Source organism: Salvelinus namaycush, chromosome 3 (assembly GCF_016432855.1).
Source record: "Salvelinus namaycush isolate Seneca chromosome 3, SaNama_1.0, whole genome shotgun sequence".
In the NCBI taxonomy this organism is placed as follows: Eukaryota; Metazoa; Chordata; class Actinopteri; order Salmoniformes; family Salmonidae; genus Salvelinus; species Salvelinus namaycush.
The window spans coordinates 94,017,915-94,028,793 of record NC_052309.1 but is presented as its reverse complement, the minus strand read 5'-3'; positions in this window follow the sequence as shown (position 1 = coordinate 94,028,793).

Here is a 10,879-nt window from a genome sequence, read left to right as displayed (position 1 = left end):
GGAGCTAGACCATTGCTCCGCATAGTCCCAGCCGCCATAACAGGAGACTGTCTAATGCCCCTTATGGACAAAGACAACCCACCTGAGAAGTGTTCACAGTGGGACTCTGTTTATCCGGTAGTCACCACTGTGGTCAAGAAACCGATATTCTCCTCTAGCGTGGCTAGAGCTAACTTCACATGCATAAACATGACAGGAGGAGGGACATTGTTGGGTAAGCTCCCTGCTAGTTGGTGCTTGTACACTCACATACTTACGGCCATCTTTGAACCAGTGTCTAGAGCTGATGTGTGGTGGTGGTGTGGGGGTACTCGTTTGTTTGACAAACTTCCCAGTAATGCCACTGGTATCTGTGCACTCATAACTCTTCTGCTGCCCATCTCTGTTTACCCCATAGGTGTCCAAGATTTGCTCACCGGTATACAAGCCCTGGGTCTTGAATATTGGCCTACCAGGACCAAGCGCGCAGTAGGCCCTTCTGCTGGGGACCCAACTTACATTGATGAAATTGGCGTCCCCAGGGGGGTACCAGATGAGTATAAATTGGTTGACCAAGTAGCCGCGGGTTTTGAATCATCATTTTGCTGGTGGTGTACAGTTAATAAAAATGTGGATAGAATTAATTACATTCATTTTAATGTCCAGAAACTGGGCAATTGGACTCAACAAGGCTTCGAGGCGGTCCATGGCCAATTGGAAGCTACTTCCCTGATGGCATTCCAAAATAGAATCGCGGTGGATATGTTGTTGGCTGAACGCGGAGGTGTTTGTGCCATGTTCGGGGAGCAATGTTGTACTTTCATTCCCAATAACACAGCAACTGATGGTAGTCTTACTGTTGCCTTAGAAGGTCTTCGTACTCTTAATGGGAAAATGAAGAGCCACTCAGGAGTGAATACCTCAATGTGGGACTCTTGGATGGATGCGTTTGGTAAATATAAGACGCTTGTTTCTTCCATACTGGTATCTATATCTGTCTTCGCTGCGATACTGGTGCTTTGTGGATGCTGCTGCATTCCATGTATTCGAACGCTGACCACTAGGATCATAACTACTGCTATTGATCCCAACCAGGCAGAGAAGGGACAGATGTTTCCTCTGCTTGCCCTGGAGGATGCTGAGCCAGGCTATTTGACTGATGACTAATTCAACGCCATTTATAGCTTTTGTCACGTCTCTTGTGAGACGTGAAGAGGGGGAATTAAAACTTTATCTTCTGATAAAGTTTGCCCTATTCTGCCATTTATAGCTTTTGTCACATCTCTTGTGAGACGTGAAGAGGGGGAATTAAAACTTTATCTTCTGATAAAGTTTGCCCTATTCTGCCATTTATAGCTTTTGTCACGTCTCTTGTGAGACGTGAAGAAGGGGAATCAAAACTTTATCTTCTGATAAAGTTTACTCTATTTTTGCCATTTATAGCTTTTGTCCTAGCTTTTGTCACGTCTCTTATGAGACGTGAAGAGGGGGATTTGTAATAAATACCATTTAAAATAACACAAGCATATTGCTATTACGTTGTTATAACTAACTTCTTTCAAAACAGGGTTTCTCACAAACTCATAAGCAGATACTGAGACCCACACACACCCAAGGACAGAGGGCTGGCACAGACCTTTCATAAACACTGATAAGGCCGGAAAGGCCTTGATCAAAAGGGTGCTTGGGTCTGCATTTCACGAGATACTGAGACACACACAAACCCAAGGACAGAGGGCTGACGTAAACCTTTCATAAACACTGATTAAAACAGGAACATCTACGCACACACAAAATCTCCTGTTTTAGAATAATTAATTATTCTAAATTATTAATAATTAATAATTATTCCCCCCCCAAGAGTGAAATATATGGCCTGGAAATGTAAACAAGGTTTGAGCTTTTTCAGTGTATTGAGTCACAACGTGGACATTTCATTGTCTCCCGATGAGTGAGCGACACATTGCCTTTATATAGTGTACCAAGAGGTTACCCTTCGCTTACGGCCATACCAGCCTGAATGCGCATTTCCTGATTGGAGAAGTGACGACAGGTGCGAGTGTCTGAGCTGTGAGTGAGTGTTTGCTGGAGAGTGTTTGCTCGAGAGCTATTTTTGTTAATTAATTGGTTTTTGCAATATAATTTATTATTTTCTTCAGTTGAATAGTTTAAAGTTTGGTTAGTCTTCCCCCTTGCAGTTTTTCTGCTTGGGGGAGAGTTTTTTTTTTGGATTCATTTTTTACTATGACGGACAACATGGAAAAGACAAACGGAATGGACAAAGACAACGAAAAGGCGCAACGGAAGAAAAATGAAGATAAAGAAGGAATGAAATATGGAAAAGAATACACGGTGGCAATTGAGTTGGAAGGAGAAGACAAAGTGACGACAATGGAACTACTACGAGCAATTAAGGAGGTGTGTGGAGAGGTGGTGGGATGCCGAATGAAGGGAGAAAAGAAGTATGAAGTTACGATGAGGAATGAAAAAGGAAAAGAATGGCTAATGGATGGAATACGGATAAAGGACACCAAGATACTGGCGAGAGATATTAATGTGAAGGAAGTGGTGGTGTCGTTCATGAATCTCCCAGTATATGTAGAAGATGGTGTGATACTGGGCAAGCTGAGTAGCTGGGGAGTGGCGGCTGTCTCGGAGATAAGGAGGAGAGTTTGGCCAGGAACGGAGGTGGTTGACGGGACACGTTTCTGCAAGGTCAAGTTCACAGAAAAAGTGACATCATTACCTTATTCTACAAGAATTGAGACGTTGGAGGGAGCAGAATATTTCAGAGTCATTCATGACAAACAGGTCAGAGTGTGTCGTATGTGTATTCAACCCGGGCACATAGTTAAAGACTGCCCGGAATTGAAGTGTTTTAAGTGTGGCAATCAAGGACACTATGCGAGAGAATGTGATGGAGAGAAGGAAAGGAATTTTTGTGGTGGATGCAGAAAGAGATTGGCGGAGTGCAACTGTGGAGAGGTTAGGGCTGAAGAGGGGAGTCAAACAATATTCGAGGAAGCAGTGGTTTTGTCGCAAGAAGGAGAAGAAGATGGAGGAGAGGACGTGGTGGAAGGTGGAGAGACGGAGGAAGGAAGAAGGAAGAAGGACCAGAAGATAAATGAAATTGGGAGCAGTATGGACTCAGAAATAAGAAGAGGGAGTTTTCAGGAGGAGGGGGGGAGTGGACTGGGGGGAAGCAAGGGGGACTCACAGGTTTTGGGGGAAAGCACAGCACTAACAAGTAGCTCGGGGGGTGAAGAAATGGAGGGGGTTATGGAGTTGATGACAATACCAGAGACGGCGATGAGCACGGGGAGCACAACGGATGTGGATGTCAAGAAGGGGAGTTGGCTGGAAAACATGGACTTGGAAGAGATATCGGATACGGATGATGGAGAAAAGATTGAAAGAACGAGGGAAGGATACAGGAAGAGGAAAGCGGGGGGAAGAGGGGGAGAGAAAGGGTGGAAGAGGAAAGAAACTGGATAACAGGTAGAGAATAATGAAATTATATTTTATTATTTTTTTATTTATTAGAATGGTTAATATAATGTCAATAAATGCAAATGGTTTGAGGACAATGGGAAAATTTAATAGAATAGTAAAAATGAAGAATTCAGATATTTTATGTATTCAAGAGACGCACTGGGATAATGTATGTGTTTTAGAAGTAAAAAAAATATGGAGGGATTTTATTTATGTAAACAATGGCAGAGGGAATTCAAGTGGGGTTGCTATTTTATTGAGGAAGGATGTGGTGGATAATGTGAAACAGATATATAATGATAATAATGGGAGGATTTTAATTGTAGATTTTGAATATATGAGTATGGTTTTTAGAATTATAAATATTTATGCGCCTAATACTGAAATAGAGCGCAAAGATTTATTTTTAGAAATAGGGAAATGGTGTGAGGGAAACTGTATTGTAGTTGGGGATTTTAATGTTAAAATGGATAGACTGGATATGACAAGAGGAGCTATTTTTAGAAGTGATGTATCTAGGGGGGTTTTAAAGAAGATGATGTTAGAAAAAGGAATAATTGATATATGGAGAGAGGAAAATCCAGAAAAAAGAGAATTTTCTAGAAGGCAGGTGGTTTTAGGGGATTTGAAACAAACGAGGATAGATCTGGTTTTAGTAAAAGAAGGTTTAAGGAATTTTATGAAAGATATTAAGTATGTTTTTACAACTTTTAGTGATCATGCAGGTTTAACATTTTCAGTGGGATTAGATAAGGAAAGAATAGGGGGTGGAATATGGTGTATGAATGCAGGGTATTTGGGAGATGAGGAATATGGGAAACAACTTAAATCTTTGATAGCATGTGAAATGGAGGATAAGCAGAAAGAGAATGATAAGTGTTCATGGTGGGATAAGGTTAAGGAAAAAATAAAAGTTTTTAGTATAGGATATGCAAGGAAAAAGAGAGGTAGGATGAAAAGAGAAGAAAATGAGTTGAGAGCTAAATTGGATAAAGAAATGAGGAAGTGTGACAGTGAACCTAATTATAATATAGGAAAGTTTTTGGAATTAAAAGCACAATTGACTAAATATGAAATAGATAAGTGTAAGGGTGCAATTATAAGAAGTAAGGCAAAGTATGTTTTGGAGGGGGAGAAATGTACTTCATTTTTTCTTGGTTTAGAGAAGAATAAACAGAGGAGAACATATATTAGAGAGATCGAAAATATAAAGGGTGAAGTTGTCAATGATTATGTAGAGGTTTTAGAAACAGTGCAGAATTTTTATAAGGATTTATTTAAGAAAGGGGAGGTGGATGAGGGGTGTGTAAAGGAGATATTGGATAGTGTGGATGTGCAAATTAATGTAGAGGATAAACAAATGTGTGATGGGAAGATAACATTGACTGAAGTTAAAGATGCGATTAAGGGTTTACAAGTAAATAAGAGTCCTGGAGTAGATGGAATAATTGCAGAGTTTTATAAAATATATGCCAGTTTTTTAGCACCTATTTTATTGGAAGTTTATCAATATATGGAGGATAATGATAGTATTTCTGAATCTATGGTGACAGGGCTGATAACGATTTTATATAAAAATAAGGGGAGTAAATTAAAATTGGAGAATTATAGGCCAATTAGTTTATTAAATTCGGATTATAAGATTTTAGCAAAGATACTGGCAAATAGAATGAAGCAAGTTTTAAATGATATTATAGCACCTACACAGAATTATAGTGTGCCTGGTAGAGATATTGCGGATACAATTAATACAATTAGAGATGTGATAAATAAAATGAATCATGATAAGATGGGGGGAATTGTTTTAAGCATAGATTTAAATAAAGCTTTTGATAGGGTGGAACATGATTTTATGTTTAGGGTAATGGATAAATATGGTTTTGGTAATAGAATAATAGGATGGATAAAATTATTATATAAGAAGGCAAAAAGTAGGGTGAAATGTAATGGGGTTTTAACCGATTCTTTTATTCTTGAGAGATCTGTGAGACAGGGGTGTCCTTTATCAGCTTTATTATTCGTTTTATCGGTAGAACCTTTAGCAGCATTTCTTAAAAGAGATAATCTTATAAATTGTGTAGAGACTCCGCAAGGAGGTTTTAGTTTGATACATCAATACGCAGATGATACCACTATAACAGTTAGAGATGAGGGTAGTGTAAAAAGGGTGATGGAGTGTTTTAAAGTATATGGACAAGCATCGGGTGCAAAGGTTAACATGGAGAAGTCAGTAGTAATGTATATTGGGAAGATTAATGAGGGGAATTTTCCTTTTAAAGTGGTTAAAGATTATTCTAAGGTATTAGGAGTGTTTTTAGGGGTGAAAGAAATGGAAGCTAGGGATTTGACATGGAGTGGTGTAATAAATAAAGTTAGAAAGGTGGTAAATATGTGGAGGGGGAGGTCTTTGAAATTAAAAGGGAAAGTAATTGTCATAAATTCATTGTTGATGTCAATATTTATTTATGTAATGAATGTTTTGGATATGCCAGAATGGGTTTTATCTGAAATGAATAAAATTGTAGTTGATTTTTTTATGGGAAGGGAAGGGGGTGAGAATAGCTTTTAAAACTTTGATTGCAGGTTATGAGGAGGGGGGTTTGAAGTTGGTAGATTTAAGTGTAAGGAAAACAGCAATTAGAGTAAAAATGGTACGGAAATATTTATTTGGTGAATTGGATTATGGGTGGAAAAGGTTTTTTAAAGAGTATTTGCAGGAGGTTGGGAGGATGGGGGACAATGGTTTATTGATGAGTATGAAGAAGGAAATGTTAGGTAATATACCTTTGTTTTACAGAGAAGTGTTTGAGGCTTGGGGGCGGTTTTTACCAAATATTTATTATGAATGTACCAGTTTAGAAAATATTTTAAATCAGCCGATATTTTTAAATCCAAAGATAAAGTGCAATAATATGATGTTGTTTTGTAAATATTTTATGAGGGCTGGGATGAGGCAGATAGGTGACATAGCATATGAGGTAATTCCTGGGTTTCTTCCATTTCAGGCTATATATGACAATGTGGTTGAAGTAGATGAAGAAATAAGTAAAACTACTGTGGAGAATATGTACAAGAAAATATTAGGATGTATTCCCGGGGAGTGGGTGATTTTAATAAACAAAGAGGTGGTCAAAAGATCTAGGGCTTTACCAGTTTTATATTATGAAAGTAATGGGGAGAAACATGATTTATCAGGTCTAAAAGTTAAAATGGTTTATAGAAAATGTATTTTAAAAGAGATAAAAAGTCCTGCTGCGGAGAAAGTGTGGTCTAGGGTGTTTCCAAACATGGATGTAAAATCAATATGGAAGAATGTAAATGTAAAATATAATTTTATAGAATGTGAAGACAATGATTTTAAATTGAAACATAATAGGATTTTTACAAATGTGGTTTTGCATCAAATAAATAGGGATATTAAAAGAGAATGTGATATTTGTGGTACGGGGGTGGAAAATTTGATGCACTTTTTTATTGAATGTAGTAGGTTGAAAGATTTTCATGAGTTTTTAAAAGGACTTGTAGTAAAACATTGGGGAGAAGAGATTTTTACTGGGGTGGAGTGGAGGAGGTTGTTTCTTTTTGGTTTAAATGGGAAAAGTAAAGTTTTAAATATTAATTTGGTGAATTTTGTAATAAGTCATGCTAGATATGCGATAAGATTAAGAAGGAATTTAGGTCATTATGAAGGGAAAATTGTGAGTGTGGAAGTTTTTTTTAGGAGCATATTAGAGAGAGATATAGAGATAATATATAGATACGGTGGAGGAAATTTTGAAAAATTGTTTGTGTGGGGGAGTACTCTTATTGAAATTCTGTCAAATGGGAAACTTGTATTTCATTATTAAGTGGATTTAGTGGATGATTGTGTTTTTTAATAGGTTTTATTTTATTTATTTTTTATTTTTTTATTTTGTAAAAGGATGAATTGTTCATCCTTTTTTATTATTGATTGAATGTTGTAAATATTATGTGTTTTTTCATAATAAAAGATAAAAAAAAAAAATACGCCCGATCTCGTCCAATCTCGGAAGCTAAGCAGGGCCGGGCCTGGTTAGTACTTGGATGGGAGACCGCCTGGGAATACCAGGTGCTGTAAGCTTATTGCTCCAGTAGAGGGTTCTCTTGTGTCATGCGTGGAGCAACGTCCTTTTATTTATCGCCCTAATAATATCATCTCTTTTATTGGACTAAATGCAGTTTGTTAGTGCTTCCCTGCCCTGCCCTGCCCTGATCAAATCAAATAATGGACAGTGCGTTTCCCTCAAAATGTAGGCAGTACATTCAGCATTTGTTTTTAGGCTAGGAGACTGTCAATGTCTGTAGTCCGTTAGGGCCCTGTAAAATCCCTTCAATGTTTTGCCTGATTTTGGCCCAGAGTCGTCCGGGTTAGGGGAGAGTTTGCCCGGCAGGGGTGTCCTTGTCCCATCATGCACTAGCGACTCCTGCAGGGCGCAGTGGTCGCTGACACTGTCGCCAGGTGCATGGTGTTTCCCCCGACACGTTGGTGCGGCTGGCTTCCGGGTTAAGTGGGCATTGTGTCAAGAAGCAGTGCGGCTTGGTTGGGTTGAGTTTTGGAGAACGCACGGCTCTCGACCTTCGCCCTCTCCCGAGTCCATACGGGAGTTGCAGCGATGAGACAAGACTGTTACTACCAATTGGATACCATGAACAAAACGGGGTAAAAAAAAAAATTGGGGAAAAAAAATAAATAAATGTTTGCTGATGACACAACAGTGTTAGGCCTGATCACCGACAACGATGAGATAGCCTATAGGGAGGAGGTCAGAGACCTGACCGTGTGGTGCAAGGACAACAACCTGTGTGATCAATGCTCTCAATGTGATCAAGACAGAGGAGATGACCGTGCACGCCCCCATTCTCATAGACGGGGCTGTAGTGGAGCAGGTTGAGAGCTTCAAGTTCCTTGGCGTCCACATCACCAACAAACTAACACGGTCCAAGCACACCAAGACAGTTGTGAAGAGGGCACGACAAAACCTATTCACCCTCAGGAGACTGAAAATATTTGGCATGGGTCCTCAGATACTCAAAAGGTTTTACAGCTGCACCATTCCTTCGCTTATGGCCATACCAGTCTGAATTCGCCTGATCTCGGAAGCTAAGCAGGTTTGGGCTCGGGCCTGGTTAGTACGTGTATGGAAGACTGCCTGGGAATACCAGGTGCTGTAAGCTTTTTGTCCAATGAAATGCACTGCAAGCAAATAGTGTAGTTTGTGTAGGCAATAGCAGCAGGAAATAAATTACACATTTTACCCATTCTATATTGTTTTATTTTCAATACAACTGGACTGAAATTAAAGCGCTCTCATATGCTTCTGAAATAGGCCACATGATAGAACTTGTTGGTGTTTCATTTACTGGAGAGTGAGACCAAATCATGGACACTGGACAGAGTGGATTTCATTTGTAGCAAAATGGCAGGTTTATTGAGTCAAAGATATGTTGTCTTGCAGTTAAACGTGCACGGACCTAGTCATATGGCTCGGAAGGAGTCAGCTGAAAAGGATATCTAATCAAAGATTACAGCAGTTTTTATACATGGAACAATGTAGGTATAGTCTCTTCGGGTTGATCTTCTGACTGGTCCTGAAGAGTCTGCTCTGGCCATAGCAGTAGCCCCATTGGTGCACAGCATGAGTCCTCTGCTCTTGGCACCCGACCAGTAGAGAGGGAGTGAGGTGTGTGTGTTCGTGCGTGATGAAATGTTTGTGTGTGTCCAGGAGTCATGAGATAAGAGGAAACTGTAACTTGCAGTTACTGTCTTGGGGCTAGGGGGTTTCCTGATTGGAGGGATGTGAGCAATTACTTAAGTCAGGAACTGTTTTGTGCGGTCTGCAGTTTTGTAACAATGGGTATCCTGTTCGGTGCATCAGCAGTTTTGTGTTTTAGAAATGGGGTGTGTTGAGCAATCTTTTAATCCTATGGTCACAAGCAGATTCTAAAACCCTATGGCCTCTTAAATAATGCTTAATATATGTGCTTGATATAATGAGCTAGGTATATGAATATATGTATATATGACAAATCCCCCTCTTCACGTCTATTAGACGTGAACAATAAAAGCAACCAAACAATTTGGTAGAAACCACATTTTTGAGTCCCCCTCTTCACGTCTTTTTAGACGTGAAAACTATAGCAGAGACAAGAAGAAGGATATAACGAAAACAAGAAATGCAGCGAGCGAGGGAAATGAGCAAGGACAAAAAGGAGACCACTCCAAGTGCTACACCTGGAGTGGCCAATCACACATTAGTAACCAAAAAACGAGAACATGTTAAACCCTCAGGTCCATCCCTCTATACAACCTGTACCAGGTGGGCTCGTCGCCACCCGGGAACTTCAAACCTTCACAACAGGGAGGACAAACATCACTTTTTATTCATTCGACAACATCAACTACAGCAAACCAAGGGTCCTCCTCTGTCAGGCCCACTCTCCTGCGAAAGCTTGATTCCGTATCAGCCTCTCCAACTGGAGCATCAAGCAACGGCATCATACCAGAGGCCCTTTCCACATCTGTAACAGACTTCTTCAAACAAGGTATGATACAGGCAGCACAGCACATGAGCATAAGAAAAACAACAACTAGGGTCAGAAATCCAGTAATCATCATTGCAGTGTACTTACCAAACCAACCACCCAGCCAGGGGAACAGTCCACTCTCCTCCACACCTGCAAGACCCTCCATCTCCACCGATAACCTTGCCAACCCACTCAGAGCTTTTGAAATGCTCCCATCCGGACTAGTATTGTTAGGGACAAACGTCCAACACTGTTCTCCAAACATTTTACATACACCTCCCTGGTTGGCCAGAATCATGTCCAGTGTTAGTCTATTTTGTCTACTGGTTTGAGAGGTAGCATCCAATTGTTCAGCCATCCCCGTAAGTGCTGTGTGGGTGTATTTAACAAATCATTATTAATTATAGTAGATATAATTGATCCAGGCATTTTGTTTAGCATCAACAATAGCTGGGCCAATGATGGGCATCAGATGCCACAGGCCATCATTCCTGTTTAATGTCTGGAATTCGTGGGGGACCCCTATTGGGACCCCCAACAGGTTGGTGTGGATGTTATCTGTACCCTCGGACCAAGGAGCGTCACGTTTCTGCCGTCTCCTGGGTTGGTCCCGAGCCTCTGTGTCATGTGCAGCTCCCAGAAGTTGGTTAGCTGTAACCTCAATAATAGGCAATGGTGTTATCAGACTGGCCAAAGCACATGTGCCCTGACAATCTCTTTTCAAAATGGGGGTCAACCGCCTGGCAGGTCCACACATCCACCATACATCAGCAACACCTCTAGTTAATAGTGACATTAGTGATGCAGGCAGTAGTAGGGAGCCTCCCATAGTCTATACCTCTACCTGTACCAGTGATACAGC